Below are 25,000 nucleotides of genomic sequence, written 5' to 3' on the forward strand. Positions count from 1 at the left end.
GGCAGCCCCAGTGTTCCATAAAAACCCAGATGAGAATGGCTGCCCCCAGTGTTCCGCAGAAACCCAGTTGGGAATGGCTGACCCAGTGTTCCGCAGAAACACAGTTGGGAATGGCGGCCCCAGTGTTCCGCAGAAACCCAGTTGGGAATGGCTGCCCCAGTGTTCAGCGGAAACCCAATTGGGAATGGCTGCCCCAGTGTTCTGCAGAAACTCAGTTGGGAATGGCTTCCCCAGTGTTCAGCGGAAACCCAGATGGGAATGGCTGACCCAGTGTTCTGCAGAAACACAGATGGGAATGGCTGACCCAGTGTTCCGCAGAAACACAGTTGGGAATGGCTGCCCCAGTGGTCCGCGGAAAGCCAGATGGGAATGGCTGTCCCAGTGTTCCACAAAAACCCAGATGGGAATGGCTGGCCCAGTGTTCCGCAGAAACCCAGTTGGGAATGGCTGACCCAGTGTGCAGCAGAAACCCAGATGGGAATGGCGGACCCCGTGTTCCGTAGAAACCCAGTTGGGAATGGCTGCCCCAGTGTTCAGCGGAAACCCAATTGGGAAAGGCTGCCCCAATGTTCCGCAGAAACCCAGTTGGGAATGGCTGCCCCAGTGTTCCGCAGAAACCCAGTTGGGAATGGCTGCCCCAATCTTCAGCGGAAACCCAGATGGGAATGGCTGCCCCAGTGGTCAGCAGAAACCCAATTGGGAATGGCTGACCCAGTGTTCAGCAGAAACCCAGTTGGGAATGGCTGCTACAGTGTTCCACAGAAACAAAGTTGGGAATGGCGGCCCAAGGGTTCAGCGGACACCCAGATGAGAATGGCTGCCCCAGTGTTCTACAGAAACCCAGTTGGGAATGGCTGCCCCAGTGTTCCACAGAGACCCAGTTGGGAATGGCTGCCCCAGTGTTCAGCGGAAACCCAGATGGGAATGGCTGCCCTAGTATTCCGCAGAAACTCAGTTGGGAATGGCTGCCGCAGTGTTCAGCGGAAACCCAGATGGGAATGGCTGCCACAGTGTTCCGCAGAAAACCAGTTACGAATGGCTGCCCCAGTGTTCCTCAGAAACCCATTTTGGGAATGGCTGCCCCAGTGTTCAGCAGAAACCCAGATGGGAATGCCTGCCCCAGTGTTCCACAGAAACCCAGTTGGGAATGGCTGCCCCAGTGCTCAGCGGAAACCCAGATGGGAATGGCTGCCCCAATGTTCCGCAGAAACCCAATTGGGAATGGCTGCCCCAATGTTCCGCAGAAACCCCAGTTGGGAATGGCTGCCCCAGTGTTCCACAGAAACCCAGTTGGGAATGGCTGCCCCGGTGTTCAGCGGAAACCCAGATGGGAATGGCTGCCCCAGTGTTCCACAGAAACCCAGTTAGGAATGGCTGCCCCAGTGTTCAGCAGAAACCCAGTTGGGAATGGCTGCCCCAGTGTTCAGCAGAAACCCAGATGGGAATGGCTGCCCCAGTGTTCCACAGAAACCCAGTTAGGAATGGCTACCCCAGTGTTCAGCAGGAACCCAGATGGGAATAGCTGCCCCAGTGTTCTGCAGAAACCCAGTTTGGAATGGCTGCCCCAGTGTTCCACAGAAACCCAGTTGGGAATGGTTGCCCCAGTGTTCCGCAGCAACCCACTTGGGAATGGCTGACCAAGTGTTCCGCAAAAACCCAGTTGGGAATGGCTGCCCCAGTGTTCCACGGAAACCTAGTTGGGAATGGCTGTCCCAGTGTTCCCCACACACCCAGTTAGGAATGGCTGCCCCAGTATTCCACAGAAACCCAGTTGGGAATGACAGCCCCAGTATTCCACAGAAACCCAGTTGGAAATAGCTGCCCCAGTTTTCAGCGGAAACCCACTTGGGAATACCATTTGGGAATGGCTGCCCCAGTGTTCAGCGGAAACCCGGTTGAGATTAGCTGCCCCAGTGTTCCGCGTAATCCCAGTTGGGAATGGCTTCCCCAGCGTTGCACAGAAATTCAGTTGGGAATGGCTGCCACAGTGTTGCGCGGAAACCCGGTTGCGAATGGATGCCCCAGTGTTGCGCGGAAACCTGGCTGGGAATGGCTGCCCCAGTGTTCTGTGGAAAACCAGTTGAGAATGGCTGGCCCAGTATTCCACAGAATCCCGGTTGGGAACGGCTGCCCCAGTGTTCCACGGAAACCCAAATGGGAATGCCTGCCTCAGTGTTCTGCGAATACCCGGTTGGGATTGGCTGCCCCAGTGTTCCGCGGAATCCCTGTTGGGAATGGCTGCCCCAGTGTTCCGTGGAATCCAGGTTGGGAATGGCTGCCCCAGTGTTCCGTGGAATCTAGGTTGGGATTGGCTGCCCCAGTTTTCCGCAGAATCCCGGTTTGGAATGGCTGCCCCAGTATTCCGTGGAATCCGGTTGGGATTGGCTGCCCCTGTGTTCCGTGGAATACAAGTTGGGAATAACTGCCATAGTGTTCCGCGGAACCCTGGTTGAGAATGGCTGTCCCATTGTTCCGTAGAATACAGGCTGGGAATAGCTGCCTCATTGTTCCACAGAATCCCGGTTGGAAATGTCTGCCCCAGTGTCCCGTGGAATCCCGGTTGGGAATAGCTGCCCAAGTGTTCCATGGAATCCAGGTTAGGATTGGCTGCCTCAGTGGTCCGCGGAATCGAGATTGGGAATGGCTGCCCCAGTGTTCTGTGGAATCTAGGTTGGGATTGGCTGCCCCAGTTTTCTGCAGAATCCCAGTTGGGAATGGCTGCCCCAGTATTCCATGTAGTCCCTGTTGGGATTGGCTGTCCCAGTGTTCCACGGAATCCCTGTTGGGAATGGCTGCCCCAGTGTTCCGTGGAATCCAGGTTGGAAATGGCTGACCATGTTCCGTGGAATCCAGATTGGGAATGGCTTCCCCAGTTTCCCGCAGAATCCCGGTTGGTAATGGCTGCCCCAGTATTCCGTGGAATCCCAGTTGGGATTGGCTGCCCAAATGGTCCGTGGAATACAGGTTGGGAATAGCTCTGCCTCAGTGTTCCGCAGAGTCCCGGTTGGGATTGGCTGCCCCATTGTTCCATGGAATACAGGTAGGGAATAGCTGCCTCAGTGTTCCGCAGAATCCCGGTTGGGAATGGCTGCCCCAGTGTTCCATGGAATCCAGGTAGGGATTGGCTGAATCATTGGTCCGCGGAATCGCGGTTGGGAATGGCAGCCCGTGTTCCATGGAATCTAGGTTGGGAATGGCTGCCCCAGTGTTCCGTGGAATCTAGGTTGGGAATGGCAGCCCCAGTGTTCCGTGGAATCTAGGTTGGGAATGGCAGCCCCAGTGTTCCGTGGAATCTAGGTTGGGAATGGCAGCCCCAGTGTTCCGTGGAATCTAGGTTGGGAATGGCAGCCCCAGTGTTCCGTGGAATCTAGGTTGGGAATGGCTGCCCCAGTGTTCCGTGGAATCTAGGTTGGGAATGGCAGCCCCAGTGTTCCGTGGAATCTAGGTTGGGAATGGCTGCCCCAGTGTTCCGTGGAATCTAGGTTGGGAATGGCAGCCCCAGTGTTCCGTGGAATCTAGGTTGGGAATGGCTGCCCCAGTGTTCCGTGGAATCTAGGTTGGGAATGGCAGCCCCAGTGTTCCGTGGAATCTAGGTTGGGAATAGCAGCCCCAGTGTTCCGTGGAATCTAGGTTGGGAATGGCAGCCCCAGTGTTCCGTGGAATCTAGGTTGGGAATGGCTGCCCCAGTGTTCCGTGGAATCTAGGTTGGGAATGGCAGCCCCAGTGTTCCGTGGAATCTAGGTTGGGAATGGCTGCCCCAGTGTTCCATGGAAACCCGTTTGGGATTAGCTGCCCCAGTGTTCCGCGGAAACCCGGAGGGGAATTGCTGGTCTAAATATTTATCCATCATATTTGATGGATCGCATACACTAGTAAGTAAATTTTGGAAATACATATATATATATATATATATATATATATATATAAATAAATAAATAAATATATATATATATATATATATATACATATATATATACATATATATACATACATATATATATATATATATACATATACATACAGTATATATATAATATATATGTATATAATATATATATAATATATATATAAATATATGAATATATATATATATATATATATATATATATATATATATATATATATATATATATATAATGTTTTGTATACATATGCATGTATGCATATCTGTATGTACATACCAATGTATAAACATATGTGTATGTATACATAAATGTGTGGCTGTTAGCCACCACACCATAGCAACATATCTGAATCGTAAGTCGTTCTAATTTGCACAAGTAGTAGCCCTTTCCAAGTTACATTTGCATTCAAGGGACACCAAAAATATACCGATAAAAACCATACACATAGCGTTCGTCCTTTACATGACCCATTTTTGTCACCAGTGGGTCATTAATGGTAATATGGCTGATTGAACTAATATACACAAAGGGAACCACGGGAAATCATAATTATAATCCAGGGTTTGAAGGATGAATCTTGCAGATTCACTCATTTACATGGTTTGAATTTACTAGTCTGTGATATGTAATTAGAGAGAGAGAGAGAGAGAGAGAGAGAGAGAGAGAGAGAGAGAGAGAGAGAGAGAGAGAGAGAGAGAGAGAATAGAAAATTGGAAATTAACAGAACCCCCGTTATTCGAAAACCTTTACAGTAAAGGTCACCAAATTAAGTTTATCTTCACCTTGAACTGTTCTGATGATTTTGTTTTTTTCATATATCACTTTATAACTATCACTGGGCTAACAGTGCGCCCTCATACAGTCAACCTATGGACATTCACTCATTCCGATTCAAGATAGACAAGTTTGTTGACTGCATTCATTAACAAGACAAACATTTCAGGTTCAAAAGTTCAATAGATCTTCAAGACAACTGACTGTGAAAGGTCTCATAGGCAAGTACAGAAATATATTTCAAGTGTTGACATTCATGATGTTCGTATACAAAAATGCCTTTTCGAAAAAATCAACAATACTAGTAAGGTTTAAAATATCTTATGGCAACAAGTCAATAATAATAAAAATGATGATGCTACTGATAATGATACTAATGATAATGACTGATGATGATAATAATAATAATAATATTAATCTTGGCAAAATACTGCACGATGCCTATGATAGATCATGAGTACTGCAAAATTACTTATCGGGCAAATATTGATTGGACGTTTTAAGGTGAATTTACATCATCAACAACAAAAAACAACAACAAAATAGTGATGATAATAATGATAAAACTACGATAAATGTGAAAACAGGTTTTACAATACCGGCGCTAACGAGACGACCCGTTTAATAAACAACCTAATTTAATTAACATCCTAATTAATTAAAAAGATAAAAGGGATCACTTTTCCGGCTATATTAACACTCTAAATCAGATCCCTGCATTGAACGAACTTACATCTGCACTGAACAGATCCTTTTGATTATGCAAACGCTGCAATTGCAATGAAAATCATCTGCATATCACACGATTATCGTCAGCCCTTCCAGAGTGAAGAAACCTCCTGGGCATTCCCAATCAATGAATGTCCAAGTTTTGGATGATATCGAAACTGGGTCATCCATTTCTCGTCTGCTAATAAACATACGATCCAGGCATTGCTGGTCTTTCAGTTAAGGGAGATGGTGGGGATAATCGTACTGACACACTTTTGGAGCAGTGTATATATATATATATATATATATATATATATATATATATATATATATATATATATGTATATATATATACATACATATATATATATATATATATATATACATATATGTATATATATATACATATATATACATATATATATATATATGTATATATATATATATATATATATATATATATATATATATATATATACATAGCCAGACAAGCCACTCTTTATCATATAGGGTTGATGAAAATTAGGAAGACATAGGGATAAGTATAACATACCCCAGAGATCAAGTAAGAAATGTCAAAGACATGCAGCGTCGGTTCGATTGTCAGATGTCACTAGTTCACGGCAAGTTTTTTTTCAGCACCTTGCAATTACATACAAAGCACGGCTATGCAAGGTCTCTTGCTGACAAGATAACAAAATATAAATTCAAAATCACTGTTAACTTCAACACCCTGATAAGTTTCTCCCCCCAAATTGAATGAATGACTGATTTGAAGTTCTCTGGCATCCCGATATCGAAGGTAATTTCACAAATAAAGATTAAAAGAATATTCAATTAAAGCCAGAAAATTAAATATGATATAAAAGTTAAATAGCATTAAGAAGACCTGCTTTTGATATAAATTTAAAAATACCACTAGGATTGTACGACACATCATGTCCAAGGATCTTGGCAAGGATGAACCTACCATCCTCACCCAAAGACTCAAACAGATATCTATTTCTTTCTGTGCTGTAAGCGGGGCATTCAGTCAACAAATGCCTCACTGTCAAGGGTATCAGGCAGTCGTCGCAATATTACAGTATAACAGTTCGATTTTGCTGGGTTCTGGCACACGTAGGTGTTTCTGGAAATGAGGCAGATTCACTGGCAAAGAGTGCTGCAGCTGTGTTGCTATCGAGAAGGTATCCCATTCTTTGAAATGATTTTTTACTAGCAATTAAGAATTCTATTTTTAACAATTGGCAAAAGCATTGGGATACTTTAACCGAAAATAAGATGAGAGAAATTGCAATTGTTGTATACCCTTGGAAGTATAATGGGATGCCCCGAAAATGGTCACACTCGGATGACACACGAGTTTCTGCTGGCTGGCCACGACAGAAATCCTTAAAACTAAAGGGTTACTAGAATTAAAACCTTCTAAAGCTTGAAAGACATTTCTTGAATCACTATAAATGGTAAAATTGCCCTCCTCTTTTAACGCTATTTTCTCAATAGCGGTTAGTATGCCATATAATTCAGCAGTAAATATGGAAGATATTGAAGGAAGTGCACCTTTACAGTTAAAAGAACTACTATATACTCTAAATCCAACGCCAGCATCACATTTGGAGCCATCGGTATGTATAAAAGTTGATTCCCTATGTTCTTCAACATGTTCCAAAAAAAGAGAACTAGCTTCTAATTCATTCATGTTTTTTTTAACACCAATAAAATATTTCCAAAAAGATATCTGGTAATTTCCACGGAGGGGCTGATTATATATTAAATGGAAGCACCTTACCTGTAAATATATCAAGGCCGTTTAATAATTGTTTTACCTGAAAGCCATAGGGTTGAGGAGATTTGGGTGCAACTCAAAAGTATGTTGAGTATTTTACAAGGCTTGCAGTCTGAAAGGCTAGAGAGTTAGGGAGTCTTTGTAACCTAAACCAATACCAAATAATGGAAGACATTCGGTAATGGTCTAGAGGTAACTCTATAGCTTCAACAAGGAGACTTGAGATAGGTGAGGTTCTAAACACACCTGTGGACAATCTAATACCAGCATGATGTATTGAATCTAATATCTTTAATCAGCTTGGGGTGGCTGAGGAGTATATTTCACACCCATAACTAAATTTGGAAAAAAATTACGGATTTGTAAAATTTTAAAATAGTTTTACGGTCTGCCCCCATGATGTATGAGACAATATTTTTAAAAGATTCAAAGCCTCAAGACATTTAGCTTTCAACGCCTTTAAGTGAGGAACCCATGTAAGCCTAGAATCGTAAATCCATCCTAAAAATTTAGCTTCACCTACACATGGGATCCGTTGACCTTTCATGTATATATCCGGATCTGGAAGTACACCCCAGATACGACAGAAATGGGCAATAGTAGTTTTGCTTGTTGAAAACTTAAACCCATTCATATCATCCCACTGAATAATTTTGTCAATTACAAGTTGTAGTTTTCTCTCAACCATTGCCATTCTAGCTCCAGCAAATAATATGGAGAGATCATCCACAAATTGTGTTGAGAGAACATCCAAGGGAATGACAGAGGATATCTCATTAATTGCTAGTGCAAACAGGTATTAAGCACACTACCCTGAGGAACTCCCTCTTCCAGACATTTACTCTCTGATAGAGTTTCCCCCACTCTCACTTGAAAAACTCTATGGGAAAGAAATTATTGGATAAACAGTGGTAGCTCTCCTCTTAATCCAAATTCTTGAATGTTTTAAGTATACCATATCTCCATGTAGTATCATATGCCTTTTCAAGGTCATAAAAGACTGTCACATGGTGCTCTTTCGAAGCGATAGGCTTCACAAATAGAGGACTCAAGTCGTATCAACACATCAGCTGTTGAGTGCATTTTTCTGAATCCATACTGAATAGGTGATAAAATACCCTTCTTTTCAAGGTACCACATCAGTCTTGCATTGACCATCCCCTCCGTGAATTTACATAAACAAGATGTCAATGCAATTGGTCGATAGTATGCCAATCATCTAATGTCCTCCAATCAAAATCAAGAAGGCAGTTAGAGCTTGCAATTGAAATGTCAATGCATGACAAAGTACCTGTCTGAACATGGAAGTGTGGGGGCTCTCCTGTATTAAGGAGTCAGGCATCCTCGTTTTCCACAATTGATGATATAATATTGCCCCTGGTGGTTGCTAAAACATCACCCCAAAAAGAATGTCTACCATTCAAAGCTCCAAGTAAAAGAAAAGGTTGAGGGAGCTGTTGAATCACCTCTACTAAATTATCATACGATATGTCATCATTTGGAGGCAAATACAGAGAGTATATTGCATATTTTCTCCCTATATCAATCTGTACAACCCCTGCCTGCAGAGGTGTACGAATAGATAACGGAATTTGGGGAACATCTCGACGAACGTACATGAGACTTCCGCCATGCCTCCCTGCTTGTTGATTATATGGTGTTCTATAGCTAACCTACTCTCGAGGACAAGGAGTGTTAGCATCTAGCATACTTTCCTGTAAACATACAATTATGGGGGATTGTTCATGAATAAGGAGCTTAAGTTCTTCATATTTGGCCCTTAACCCCTGACAATTCCATTGCAAAATGGAGGAGAAAACTATGGATTATTTCTGGAAGACATCTTGGATGAGGTCTTCGCATTTGCAGTTTTTAATCTAACATTATTACCTGTAGGTTTCTTCAAAGATAGTCTTGATATGTTGGGTTTCATGTTTGTCTTTTTCTTTGTGTCCTTTTGATCTATTTGTTGAGGTGGATGGTGGACCTCAACTTGAATTTCTGATTTCTTCAATTCAACTTCCAGTTCATTAGAAACATCAACAGACAAAACATCAAATTTATTTGATGTCATAACTTTGTTTCTAATGAAGGGGGTGAGAGATGGAGGTCTCTCTCTTTTACGTTTAATAGATGGTAAGATTGTAGGTTTTTGCACCTTTCCCACTCTCTTTTACGATTAAAAGATGGTAAGATTGTAGGTTTTTGCACCTTTCCCACTCTCTTTTACGATTAATAGATGGTAAGATTGTAGGTTTTTGCACCTTTCCCACTACGGGTGCATCAGGTAAGCTGGTTTTAGGTGGAACCTCCGTCAAATCAGGCAATGACATGGCCTGAGAGAGGTTTGTACTAGTTTTTGTGATGGGGAACAAAGGCTGTATAGAGACGGGCAATGCCCTAGTGTTAATACACCATGGTAAAGCCTCAGGAGGTAATATGCTTATCTTATCATTCAGCATTTTATCAGATGGTATATTTCTTTTTCTAGAGCTATTGGCAAGAATAGGTGGGTTTGATTTTAATGCCTTTGCATAGCTATATGATTTATTCAATAGTCTCTTGGCATGCCCCACACTTATATGTTCTAAATTAGATTTGATAAGGGCAGCTTCTTCCAACCTATACAGCTCGCAGCTCTTTTCTGCGGATTTATGATTCCAGTTGCAATTTAAACATCTCCCTCCAAGTCCACATTCTCCATAGTAAGATTTGGACCAAATACCACATATTTTCTCATTTTTGCAAACTTTAGACGGGTGTCCAAATTCAAAACAATTAAATTACTGCAGTGGCTACTGTTTGAATGGTCGTACTTTAATCATTTCATTTTCAATAATAATATGGAAAGGTACATCAGCATCCTAAAGTAAGTATAATCATTGATGTTCCTAGAACTTCATGAACTTTCCATACATTTAGTGGACACATGGCCAGTATCTCCTCCTCTGTAAATTCATACATATCTCTGTTAAAAATGACTCCCCTTCTGTAACTAAAATTTAGTTGAAGTTTGACATCTAACTTAGTATCATCATTAGTTGTATTTAGGTTGGACAGTATTGAAGATTGTATGATTGATTTGCCATGGATAAGGAAACTATTTTTTCCAAAACGAGATATATCTCCCAGTGCAAAAGTTCCTATTTTTTTCTGAATTAATTTGCATATTTAAAAATAATTCCCTGTAACCCCATTTGATTCAGCTACAAGCCATATTGGTGGTTTTGGCTTTTTCTGGGAATGCATAACTAAATTACCGTCTTTTTCCAACCAGTCAGCAGGCCTTTCTACATCCAAATCCTTTGGTACCTTATCGCAGAGTGCAGCCATAACATTCAAGTTACTAATTTTAATATTATTCATGTTACTTATTGCTTTAAATGCTTCATCATGACTACAGTAAGATATCCATGAATCCCATTTATCATCTTTAAGTTTCCTCCTTACTTCTTTTATACATCCATAGCACTCAAATGCTTTATCTAGATTATCATAGTTCGTCTCTATTGGAATTTGGGTAATATGAAGGATTCAAAGCTTCATGGTGATACCCAAATTACTAAATTTTGGAATATCAGTAGAATGGTCCTTTCCAGTTCCGAGGTCATCAACAGAATTTTCCTTAATAGACTTGTCAGAGGTCGTCAACAGTGCCGGGGGAAAGTCAGCGTATCCAGGGGATGGGGGTACGTTGATTGAAGAATCCATAAGTGTTGAGATAACAAAAAAGATGAGTTTGATTTACCTGCTCAAGAATACTGAGGCATCACGTGTCAGAAAGGAAATTTGCACTCTCCACTACCGGCACAATAAGAGTATACTTCCCAGATGGTCCACTCCATACCCTACACGAAGGATAGCACCAAAACAGAAACTGAGGCACAGGTGTAAGCTGAAGCCGCTTGTTAGGACTGAGACCAAGAAACTATGGAATCATCCTCCCCATATCTGTAATGATGGGCTTCTGGCCAAAATCCGAGAGTCCTACCCCAAGCACTGGATCCCCCTGGATTCCGAAGACCCAACACTTGAGAATAGTTCCGCCAAAATGGTCCAAACCATCTTCGGGATGACTGATATCATCCAATACTCTCACATATAGCACTGAATTCAAATACCTCCCAACCGTCACACCTCCTCCCATTCATCGAAGCAGGCAACAATAACGGATGTAGAAACATCCACGCCAGCGGCTGAAATGGATGTAGAAATATCCAAGCCAAAAAAAAAAAAAAATAAATAAATGAATATATATCTACATAATATATACACATATATAATAAGGGAAATTTTTCTCATAGAGTTGGGGCAGTAACACGAAAAAAAGTTTATATAATTAGGAGATGGTCGAAGCAATATTAAGAGGAAGATGAAGATGAGAGAGAGAAATTTAAATTCGAACTGGGGGAGCAATTTCCCCAAGTTCGAGAGCCCTCTTGCCTGTCACCAAACTTCAGCAGGGGAATGATATGCCGTGCTGAAGCTCAATGACTTCATCATGGCATTCTCTCATTAAGAGGGTCTCCCCCAAAAAATCTAAGGCAAATAAATATGTATATATATATATAATATATATATATATATATGTATATATATATATATATATATATATATATATATATATCCAACACTTGCTCTTTATTATTATAGGGGAGATTGCTTTTGCTCAGCTCTCGGCAATGAATTTGTGTGAAAGAGCCATTAGCTTGTAACTGAGAGGCAAGGTGAATGCAACAAAAATTTATTAAACAGACATAGAGTTTAAATACCAGGGCTTGTAAGTAAGAATTTCACAAAAATTCAAACAAAATTAATCATTAGCTATCAGGTTTATACAAGTTAGTCTGTTAACAGTGCAGGGAAAAGCGAGTGATAAGGTAAAAAGCCAAACCATTACAGTGTATGAACGTGTATGAAACACATACGGTACTTGGCTCCCCCGTAAAAATTACATACGTGTGAAATACGGCACCTTGCTCTCGAGAAGGGTACTGTAGGTGGGTCATCTGGCAGGAAATATGACTGTTTTAGGCTATCAATGGAGACCCAGTCTTCTTTGCCACGAATGTTAATGAAGAAAGCCCTCGGCATACAACGGATCACGAGGAAAGGCCCTATGTAGCTGGGCATTAGCAGTGACTTGCTAAAGTCATTGCGCACAAAAACAGGCATTGCCGAGTGCAGATTTGTCGGTATGTGTTACTTAGCTGGATTTTGCAAGTCTGGCAGCATGGAGTAAATTTTCCCACAATGTGACATAGGCGCTAGGAATTGTTCGATGAAATTACAGACGGAAAAAATTTGGCATTTCAGCTGCCGAGTCATTCAGTTCGTCTTTAGTGGTGGTCATTAGTCCCAGGAGGACCAAGGGAAACTGGGTAAACCAATTGGAGTCTTTGCAGCAGGACATCACATCTGCTTTGAGGGTGGGATGAAAACATTCAACTATCCTATTGGTAGCAGGGCTGTATGCTCTTGCCTGATGTAGGGTGATTCCGAGGAGATTAGCTAATGATGTTCACAATGGAGATGTGAAAGTGGTACGCAAGTCAGAAGTAATATGCTCAAGGATATCAAAACTCACTATCCAATCTGAGAATAAGGCAGATGTAAATAAGGCGGACGTTGCAGTTTGAAATGGAATGGCTTCGCGCCAATTGGAGTGGTCAATGACCGTAAACAAGTAATGATGTCCTTGTTATGTGGTTAGGTGACTCACTACGTTGACCTGAATGTGGACAAAATGACGCTTAGGTTGAGAAAAGGTGCCCACTCCTGAATCTGTGTTGATGTACTTTTGAAGTTTGGCATAAAGTACAGGCGCAGACCCAATCCCTAACATCCTTAGTAATGCTGTGCCAAATGAACTTCATCTCCAGTAGCTGTGCATTAGATCGTCACAAGGGATGTGAAAGGCCATGAATGAAATCAAAAACCTGTTGGTGCATGGAAGCAGGCATCAACAGTCTAGGTCTACCAGTACTGATGTCACAAAAGAGGATGGCGTTGGAGTCGTCGAGGGGGACGTCTTCCCAACGGGAGGATGTGCAGGATGTCCTACATGATTGGTACTCTGGATATTTTCATTGGGCTTCTGCCCATGTGTTGAAATCCAATCCCAGGTGAAGGGTGGGCAATGTGTTTCTTGGTAGGGCACCAGCAACAGGGTTCATTTTCCCAGGGATGTGTGGAAGAGTGCAATTGTATTTAGCCAAGACAGAGATATGTCGGCGTTGACGAGCAGACCAGGCGTCGGACTGTCAAGTGAAGGCGTGCACCAGAGGCATGTGGCAAGGCAAATAACGAAGGGCGTACCTTCCAAGAAGTGGCAAAAGTAACGGAGAGCCAAGTGCGCTGCCAGCAATTCACGGTAAAAGGTAGAGTAGCCGGATTCCTCCTTAGACAGTTTTCTACTGAAGAAGGCCAATGGGCGGGGCAAGCCGTTGACCACCTGCTCGAGTACTGCACCAATAGTGAAGTCGCTGTAATCAGTGGAGAGAAGGAGAGATGCAGCAGCGGTTGATAGGGCATTCATTGAGTAGCAGAAGGGTGTGCTTGAAGGGGTCCCCACTTCAGGTCTTTTGGTTTGCCTTTAAGGGAGGCATAGACTGGTGCAAGAGTGGCAGAGATGGATGGCAAGAAACAGTATTAATAGATGATCAAGCCCAAGAATTCTTGCAGTGCTTTGACGGTCAAGGGCGTGGGGAAGTTCTGAACAGCTACCTTCTCACGGAAGTGGTGGACTCCTTAAAGTGTGATGCGGTGCCCTATGAACGATAATTCATTGGCGCCAAAGGTACACTTATTGTACCAGACTACAAGGCCGTTTTGTTGTAGGGTGTAGGGTAGGCGGTCGAGCATGATGGGTGGGTGACGGAGGTATTCCTCTTTGGAGGAAGAGAACACAAGTATATCGTCCACGTAACATACACAGCTGGGAGGTCCCTTAAGATGCCATCCATGAGGCGTTGAAAAGTGGTCCCAGCATTACGAAGCGCAAACAACAGTAACTGAAGGTGTATGTACCAAAAGGGGTGGTGATGGCAGTTTTGGAGACGTCTTCTGGGTTCATGGGCACTAGATAATAACCCTTCAGGAGGTGGAGCGTGAAGTAAACCTTTGCTTTGTGGAAGTAAGAGTCCACGTTGGCAATGTTTGAAAGGGACTAGTGATCCAGTTCTGTCTACATGTGCAAACTACCATAATCCACACATGGACGCAGAGAGCAATCTTTCTGCAGGAAGATGTGTAGGATGATGACCATCGGTTTGAGGCCTTTTGGCAGAGAGCCATTTCTTCAATTTCAGTAAACATTTGTTTAGCGGCTGCCAAACGATCCGGTACCAGACGCCTGAATCTGGCAAACAATGGGGGCCCTGTTGTCTTGATATGGTGATAAATACCGTGTTTGGCGGAAACCGTGGGCATTTCACAAAGTTCTGGACGGAAAACTTCCGGGTACGACATGAGAAGATGGGCGTAGGCATCCGTGGGAGCGGTGAAGTGGAGAGTGAAGTCGGGACGGCCGGTTGGAGAGGTGTTGAGTGGTACAAATCCGAGTTGACTAACCATCGGTGTGTGACATCAACCAAGAAGTGGAAATATGAGAGGAAATCCGCACCAAGGATTGGCAATGTGACATCAGCAACGAGAAATTTCCAATTATATTTGGTGCTTACAAAAGACAAAGTAAAGGTTTCATATCCGTGGGTAGGCATAGCAGATCTCTTGGCAGCTACCAGATGGAAATCGGTAGATCTGTTGGCAGCTACTAGGTGCACGACGGCAGACTTAGACTATCACACCCGTACCAGCAACATGTAAATAGAAAAGATCAGGGATAGGGAAAGCCACCACCACAAGCGATGGCCTACTTGCACTTTTCTGGCCATTGACATCCATTCGTACATTTCTTCGCAGCAGCCCCAAATCTGGAGTGGTAGTAGCATAACTGCAGCTGATGGGCATCACTAAGTGGCTGGAGAGGTCGTTGTTTGGGGCATAAACGAGGGGTGGTATATGTGGGAGGTGGGTGGCTTTGTCACCCCTCAGGCACATCACAGGGTGGGCATCTGTGTCCTACCACATTCAAATCAGCTTCGATCAATGTTGAATAGTTGTCCTCTTCATCAGGAGTGGAGGCATTGATGGAGATCTTGAAGGTGGTGAAGTGGCTCTCCATAAGGACATCGACTTTGGTTATCAGGTTCTTCATCGGCAAAATATCGACATTGGGGATGGCAGCGCATATAAGTGCAGGTAGGTGCCGTACCCAAAAGGGCACGAAATAAATTTATTTCACGAGAAGAGCTGTCTATGGCAGGTTGCAGGAGAGCAATACTGGTCATTTCCCCAAGGGTGAACGAGGCCTTTTGGTTCCCCAACAGTCGTTGAGAGAGTTGAAAAAACTTAGCTATACAGGTGGCTGGCGATGGAGAGTATTTCTACAGGAGGTATGTTTTGAGGGCTTTGCGCACTATTTAGGTGTCCCCTTGTTCGCAAATCAAATCGGAGAATTCTAGGAACGTGTCCGAGGCGATCGCTGTGAGGTCATAGTCAGCTTTACTACATGCAAGAGTCACGCCTTAATGCGAAACTGGACTTCGGCACGCTGGAACCAGACGAACGCTTCTCCGCTGGCAAATGGCAGCAGTTTCATTGAGGCGGCGTGTGTGGAAGAGTCAGGTTCAGTGGGCAAAATCATCAAACAGTAGGGCACAGCAGAGATGGGGGTGGCAGAAGGGAGGGAATCCTCCTGTGGTTACCAATTGTGCGAGCGAGCCGGTAAGCTGTAACTGAGAGGCGAAATTAATGCAACTAAACTTTATGAAACCGATATCGAGCTTAAATATTACGACTTACAAGCAAAAACGTCACAAAAATTCAAACAAAATTAAACATGAGCTATCAGATTTATACAGGTTGGTTTATCAACAGTGCAGAGAAGAGTGACTAATAAAATATAAAGCAAAACCGTTACAGTGTAAGAGCGAGTAAGAAATATGTGTGGTACAAACTTATGATTACCGAGCCCATACTAAAATGACGATCATTAGTTCTTTTTATTATACAGACATAAAAAGGTGAAAATATACACATGGGATGTAAGGACAGTCAGACTCAACTTTCCAATCTTGGTTTACTTAGAATCATTTCAAGTTGTTCAGTTTCAGCAGCTATTAATCAGCCTAACTTCGCCAAAATCAACGTGATTTATGTCTTCAGTTCCTCGAAGTTACGGCGTTCATGTTCCTACTTCGTCTTAGGCAACGCTAATTCTCTTCTAATAATGCAAAATTAAGCTCAAAAATTCTTATATTTCTATTTTATCTTGTGTAAAATGTATGATCTTTCTTTCAGTTTTTCACGACAGATAACGCGGTAATTCTTTGATTGACAACAGTATCAACCTAAGTAGTACTTTGAATAATAATATTATATTCCTGCTATTTTCGAGATATGATCAATACAACAATCGAGGAAAATATAAAAGTAAAAAATAAGTGGGGGCATGATTCGATGCTTGGAAGAATAGACACTATAAAGAGTAAGAAGAACATATGATTCAATGAGATGCTTTCAATGATATACTTGTATTGTTATCATCATTATTATTACAAAGCAAGCTGCAACTTTAAGTGGAAAAGCTCCAACCCCAAGTGAAAAGAGTGTCATTGAACTTCTAACCTCATGTTGTCACTATTCCTTCATTTAAATACTATTATATGGTCATACAGTGTGTATATATATATATATATATATATATATATATATATATATATATATATATATATATATATATGTACACACACACACATATATATATATATATATATATATATATATATATATATATATTCTATGTAACACAGACTGCATGTATTGAACTCCACGTTTATCCATCGCAAAATCCTCAGAAAAAAAATGCAGAGCAACATTGTGTACTTGATACAACATAATCCCATCACAGGCCGGGCACAATACATACATAACAACGATAACAGACAAAAGGCTTAGATAAGTTTATTTCCATTAATATAAGGGTCTTGCTCGATTCCTTTCTTATCATAATAACTAGATAAATCTAATTTCCCGTATGTATATAAAAAAAAATCCTATTCCCTTCACTTACTACCATATAATTTTTAAATATTCCTGTAATTTAAAATTAACATTTCCAGCCAATTCATGTACGAAAGTATGGCCAATTTTCATTACCAGCAGAAAATCCTTAAAATGTGCCGATTTGTTTTTCAAATCGCGAACAATACATTTTCCTCATTTAAACAGTCCACCTAACTTACTCTTCTTTTAACCGTTGTACTAAGATACCGATTTCCCATGTTCTTCTGATGAAATTATAAAAGTTAAATACCTTCTAAGGACCTTCATTTTCTGCAAAATATCACTAAAATTCCCCATTTTACACTGAATAAAAGACGAGAAATTTTTTTTTTTTAAGTTTACTAAAATAATATTGGTAGTCAATGGTAGCACGTGTGTGAGAGAACATTTTTTTTATGAATTAACAGAGATGAAATCAGGCTTTATGATCACTATAACTAAAATCATGATTAGATATTACCTTTGTTCACTCTAATCCAGCCTATTGCTCACCTTTGCTTACTGAAATCAAGTTAAATGCTCACAATTACCCACTGAAATCAGGCTATGTAATTACTCTACTCCCTTAAATTATGATTAGTAATCACTCTTGTCCACTCAAAATTAAATTTAATATCAGTCTTTTTCCATTCAATTCAAGTCTACCACTTTCTTTAATCAGGCTTTGTATTCCACTCTCCCCTATTAAATCATGCTTAAAAGTCCCCTTTCTTTCATGATCATCATCATAATCATGATCATGATCATGATCATGATGATGATCATCATCATCATCTCCTCCAGCACCTATTGACGCAAAGGATCTCGTTTAGATTTCGCCAGTGGTCTGTATCTTGAGCTTTTAATTCAATATTTCTTCATTCATCATCACCTACTTAACGCTTTATAGTCCTCAGCCAAGTAGGACTGGGTCTTTCAACTCTAGCGCCTTGTCGAGCCCACTTACAAGTTTGGTGAACTAATCTCTCTTGGGGAGTGCGAAGACCATACCCAAACCACCTCCATCTACCCCTCACCATGATCTCATTCACATATGGCACTCGAGTAATCTCTTATAGCTTTAATGCTAATTCTTTCCTGCCATTCAATCCCCAATAATCTTCTGAGGGCATTGTTCTCAAATCTACAAAATCTGTTGGATATTGTTTCATTGTCATTCCACGACTCAAGTCCGTACAGTAACACCGATCTCACTAAACTGATATATAGCCTGATTTTTATATGTAACTTCAGGCGATTTGATTTCCACATTTTACTTAGCCTAGTAATTGTCTGATTTGCTTTTTTCAATCTTTCGTTAATTTTTTAAACTCCAATTCTAAAGATCCTGTACTAGAGATCATAGTACCTAATTATTTAAATGATTCCATTACATTAATCCTTTCTCCTTCAAATGATATTTCATCTTCCATTGCATATTCCGTTCTCATTATCTCTTTCTTCTGATTAGTCCAACCTCCTGTGATATTTCATGCATTCTGGTAAGCAAGCTTTACAAGTCCTGTGGTGTTCTTCTAATAAAGACAGTGTCATCAGCATACTCTACGTCAGCTATTTCCTGTTACCAATCTAATCCAATCAGGACAGTGTCATCAGCATACTCTACGTCAGCTATTTCCTGTTACCAATCTAGTCCAATCATTCTCCACCATCTTAAACTGTTCTATGCCATAAAATATCCATGAGAAGAATTAACAACATGGGTGACAGCACATTCACTTGGAGTACTCCGCTGTTCACTGGAAATTCATTTCATAGGACTCCACTACCACTAACATTGCACTTACTATGCTCACGGACAGACTTAATCAAATTTATATATTTAGGAGGAACTCCATAATAAAAAAGGACTCTCGACAAAAATTGGCCAGTGCACAATATCAAAGGCTTTTTCATAGTCCACGAATGCCATCTAAAGTGCATTTCTATATTCTACACATTGCTGTACCAAGTCTTAAAATGAAAATTTGGTCAGTATAACTTCTACCTTTTCGAAAACCTGCTTGTTCATCTCTCAGCTTTTCATCAATCTTTCTCTCTAGTCTCTTTAGAATGAGCATACTATATATTTTCATGACAACTGACGTAAGTGTGATGCCTCGGTATTACTGAAATTTGTCATATCTCCTTTTTTTGCCATTTTCACCACCTCTACTAGCTCTCATTCATCAGGTTTGGCCTCTTCACGCCACATTCTACAAAATAATCTTGTAATTATTCAGGGAGTTACTCTGTTTACTCTACATCAAACCTAGTATTCACCTCTGTTACCTCAAATGAATTCTAATATTTACTCTTTTTCCCTCAAATCAGGCTTCCTGTATTCAAAAGGTTTAAAGGCCACTCATGAAAGGCAAAGGCAAGGGAGTGACACTACCCTAGCTAGCAGGAAAATGCCCTAGAGACTGACCATATATACATATTAGTGCCCAAGCCCCTCTCCACTTAAGCTATGACCAGAAAGGGCCAGACAATGCCTGCTAATGACTAAACAGGTAGACCTATACTCTCCCCCAAACTCCCCATCCTCAGTTCACAAAGATGCCAAGATGGCGAGGTTGCAGACATTACAATTAACAATCGAGCTTGAGCGGAAATCGAACCCCAGTCTGGCAGAACGCTAGGTAGGGAGGATTCCAATAGGCCACTACAACCCTAATGTGCTTCTTGAAATCATGACACTGCTCTCTGAAGTTCACTTTAAATCACATCCAGTGGGCTAGTCACTTTTGCCAACCCAAATCAAATGCAGCAGTCGCTCCAACCCATAACAAATCAGCAGTGTTCAATCTTGGTTACCCAAACCAGGCTTAGTGCTCAATCCTAGTCAACTAAATGATGCAAATGAGGCTTAGACCCCATTTGTTATAAAATCATACCAGTCATAGTGCTCTCTCTTGTTCACTGTGAATCAGACTTTGGGTTTAACTTTAATCACTCAATTTACGCTTTTATCTCAACCCTTATTGAAGCTCGGCTTAGTATTTTCTCATAATAACTCACCAGGTTTGATGTTCACCTTTGTTCACTTATATCTAATTCAGGAATCAATCAAAACAGGTTTGGGGTGTTCAACAATACTCCATAAAATCAGGCTTAACACTCACTTTTACGCAAATCAACCTCTTGTACGATCACGTCCTTAAGAGACGACACTGTGTACTATAATTGTCGTTCACAAGTGAAAAGAATTATTTCTATTGTTTTATAAACTCTGTTCGAAGTATATGACCAAATCAGTACATATATCAAGAATATATCTAATATAAAATGAAAAAAAAAATCTTCTTTGGTAAAAATCTCACTATTCTCGATAAAACGAAAACGAAACATTCTGAAATGTAAACGATAAAATCCGGACTGTTAATCAGACACAATATTCCTAAACAATAACACAAGAAAATTTGCCTCCCAGGCTCAGAAAGGCTGGCATACCTAAAAAAAAAAAAACCTTCGTGAAACAATGCTGTAACTTGTCAGTTGACATTCGGTGACATTCGATGATGGAGCATCATAGGATATATCAAATATATTCTAGAGCTGAAACGCAGGAAACTTCAGTAGCTATACGGAGAGTTATGATAGAAATGCATAGAAATAACATCCTCCCCATCGAAATTAGTCATAAATCAAATAGATGTCGGATAACAGTTATCACATGGATCAATCATTTCAACGTAGACAGAACCCCAAGAATGGGCCTAGAAAAGGACGACCCCGATGCACTAATCGAGAGCGGGATAACCAGATCATTGCTAAAGTGAATTATTGTGCCTTTATTCCTTTGATCCTTAATTATTCCCATATAAAATATATTTTCATCAATAAGTAGGCTCATGCCTAAAAGAAAATGTTCACACCAATAGACCTAGTGTTGAGATTTTATTCTTAACGAGTGCTTGACAATTGGAACCATATGTAATCAAGGAAGTATTTGTATCATTTTAGTTTTTCCTTTAAATCTTTTTTCTTTTAATAAAAACAGTCATAAATTACAAGTGAGCCACTACAATAGTTTGAAAGATAACATGTCCCTTTAAGACGGCCACTTCACGGGAACTTGCAGCCCAAGCTGCTGTAGTTGCAGGATGTTGCTTTTTAGGTTGACAATCTGTCCGAAAATAAAAGTACACAGCATCTCCACTTATGAACGTGATTGTACATCCAAAATTAAGCTCTCTCCAAAATCGTGGTTGGTAATCTGTATCTCTACCACAAATACAAATCAGCTTTATCGTACTCTCTTGCTCACTCTAAAGCAAGCTTAATGCTCACTTTCGTTAACTCAAGTCAAGTCCAATACCCATTCTTAATGACTATAATGCCGGCAATTTACCCTCACTCCAAATAAGCTCCGTTCTCTCAAGATCAATCAAGATTAACATCCTTTTTATTCGCTCAAATTACTATAATCCCTCTTATCATTGTAGATGTTGTTACTAGCAAGATCTAAACTTAAATTGGAAAAGCAGTCAGGTACGGAAAATTAATACTATTGAAAGGCTCACATCAACTACCTGGAGCTTCTCAAGTTCCGACGAGTTAACTTGACTATAAACATAATTCCAGAATTTGGTCTCGGCGGGGAAAACTTCAAGGACACTACAATATCAACTTTACGTAAGGTAAGCCAAGATTTTAGATAAAATATATATACAGCATCTAGTGGCACAAGAAGGAGGGTATGGTCTTGAGAAAATTGAATAAGAAATGGAGACAGGATTGACACCAACCCACCCACCCCCTTAAAAAAATAAGAAATAAAATAAAATAAAACAGTGGTACTCATGGGTTTGAATAACAGCACAGAGATTGATATTCCGGATTAGAAATTCAATAATTCTCAGGTATTTATCTTGCAATGTAGAATACCAGACATCTACTTGAATACCATAAGGTGAAAAATACATATCAGCAAAATAAAGGAAAATATAACCTTTTCCTAAGGATAGAAAGTTCAATAGTTCTAAAAAGACTGTCTTCATATAGATTAATTTTGCCTAATTGAAATCGAAACAGACCCGATATATTTTAAAGTCAATGCTGAATTGACAGGCAAGAATGGCAAAGCTATTTCTCATCTTACTCACTTTGAATTGTCGGAGGATGTCATACACAGAAGATTCGCTTCCTATGTTGATAGAGTTCTCAGTGGACTTGAGGGATGAACGACCTCTTCGTCGGCAAGTTCTGTAATAAATAAAATTCAGTTCCACAAATATATATTTATAGAATGGAAATGAGGATTCAACAACCATCAACAAATCACAGAGAGAGAGAGAGAGAGAGAGAGAGAGAGAGAGAGAGAGAGAGAGAGAGAGAGAGAGAGAGAGAGAGAGAGAGAGACCGTCAATGAAAATTAATATCACACAAGTAGCGCGTTATAAAAAAAAAACAATAAAACTAAAACTGGTGTTAATGACAATGAGCTAACTTCAACTAGATGTGTTTTAGAAATCAATATATAAAACGCTACTCTTCATTGAAAAACGCAATAGAAAAAAAATGTGAAAACAGTAGAACAGCTCACTTGGTTGAAGCACTCGACCTCCTTAAACATACAAACCTTCAAAAATAAGCATAACCCTATGTGATCTACCTACACATTGACAAGCAAGCGCCACGTGAAAAATGCATAAATAGACGTCTCTCTCTCTCTCTCTCTCTCTCTCTCCTCACCCATGTAGGCCAAGGTCTTCCAACTATCCTAAGGCCTTGTGGAGCCCAGTTAAAAGTTTGATGAACTAAACAATCTTAAGAAGTGCGAAGAGCGTGCCCAAATCATCTCCATCTACCCGTCACCATGATCTCATCCACATATGGCACTAGAGTAATCTCTCTCATAGTTTCCTTTCTAATCGTGTCCTGCCATTAAACTCCGAATAACTTTCTGAGGGCTTTGTTCTCAAATCTAGAAAAACTGATATAGCCTGATTTTTATATATATAATTTCAGGCGATTTGATTTCCAAATTTTACTTACCCAGCAATTGTCAGATTTGCTTTTTACAATCTTATATTAAAAGCAATTATTATTATCATTATTATTATTGTTATTATTATTATTATTATTACAAGCTAAGCTACAACCCTGATTGGAAAAGCAGGATGCTAAAATTATCCCCATAGGTTACAAGGCAAAATAGCCAAGAGTGGAAAGAAAAGAAAGAAATAAACTACAAGAGAAGTAATGAACAATCAAAATAAAATATTTTAAGGAAAGCAACAACAGTAGATTGGATTTTTCATATATAAACTATAAAACTTCAAAAAGAAAAAAAAACAAGAGTTAGAAAAGCAAGACAGAATAGCATACCCGAGTGTACCTTCAAGCAAGAAAACACTAACCGAAGACAGTGGAAGAGGCTATGGCACTACCCAAGACTAGGGAATAATGGTTTGATTTTGGAGTGTCCTTCTCCTAGAAGAGATCCTTACCATAGCTAAAGAGTCTAGCCACTGAACAATTACATTGCAGTAGTTAACGCGAAGAAGAATTGTTTGACAATCTCCAGATTGTCAGATGTATGAAGACAGAGAAGAAGGAATAGGCCAGACAATTCGGTGCATGTGAGGGCAAAAGAAAAATATGCTGTGACCAGAGAGAAGGATCCAATGTAGTACTATCTGGCCAGCCAAAGGATACAATAACTCTCAGGCAGTAATATCTAAACGGGTAGTTAGTGCCCTGGCCAACCTTGCATTAGAGAACATAGTTCCTAAATATTTAATCCTTTCTCCTTCTAATGATATTTCATCTTCCATTGCATATTCCGTTCTCATCATCTCTGTCTTTCTTCTGTTTATCTTGAGGCCAACCTCATGTGATATTCCATGCATTCTGGTAAGCAAGCATTGCAAATCCTGTAGAGTTCTGCCAATAAGGACAGCGTCGTCAGCATACTCTAGGTTAGCTAATTTCCTGTTACCAATCCAGTTCATCCCTCTCTCTCTCTCTCTCTCTCTCTCTCTCTCTCTCTCTCTCTCTCTCTCTCTCTCTCTCTCTCTCTCTTTATATATATATATATATATATATATATATATATATAATGTATGTGTGTGAATATATTCACACAATAAGAAATGCAATGACAGAATGACTAGGGACGATGAAACCAAAGCCCAGAAATACAAAGAAACTACTCAAACATAAATAAAAATTGAATGTAATATCATAACACTTCAAGTGACCAAAAATTGGACGCCACATTTGATCACATCGATTGCCATCATCATTATCATCATTATTACTATTAATAATAATAATAATAATAATAATAATAATAATAATAATAATAATAATAATACACTGCGAACCGAAGAACAAGATTCAAATTATCAAGCACAAGGGTAAAATAAAAGTTTCAAACAATGTAATAACAGGAAGGAAAAATTAAATCCCTAAACATGTACATATAACATTTCCTTTAATGTAGACTCATAAATAATATATCTCAAAGTTCATGCGCAAAAATGAACCGAATAAACATCACAGAGAAAGTCACCTACGCATTCCGTACTCGGCTTCGAAATTACAAAGGAGTGTGTAATGGCTGTCAAACATTAATAAAAAGATTGAACTCTATTTGCGACACCCTACTTAAAATATGCAGTTTTAACGTGAGCCACATGATAGATGGGAGTCAGGAAGTCACATGGAACCTTTAATCGACTCTTGTCGCCGTCGTTTGAAGCTC

General features: G+C 40.4%; 1 long non-coding RNA gene across 1 annotated transcript in view; it reads right to left on the bottom strand.

The window, feature by feature from the left end:
- The window catches only part of LOC137653441 (uncharacterized), a 38,278-nt gene that overhangs the window by 4,133 nt on the left and 9,145 nt on the right, over window positions 1–25,000 (bottom strand). The window contains exon 2 of the long non-coding RNA XR_011046481.1: window positions 22,395–22,494. This is a non-coding gene — a long non-coding RNA (uncharacterized lncRNA). The remainder of the gene's footprint in view (window positions 1–22,394; window positions 22,495–25,000) is intronic.

Source organism: Palaemon carinicauda, chromosome 14 (genome assembly GCF_036898095.1).
Source record: "Palaemon carinicauda isolate YSFRI2023 chromosome 14, ASM3689809v2, whole genome shotgun sequence".
Taxonomy (NCBI): Eukaryota; Metazoa; Arthropoda; class Malacostraca; order Decapoda; family Palaemonidae; genus Palaemon; species Palaemon carinicauda.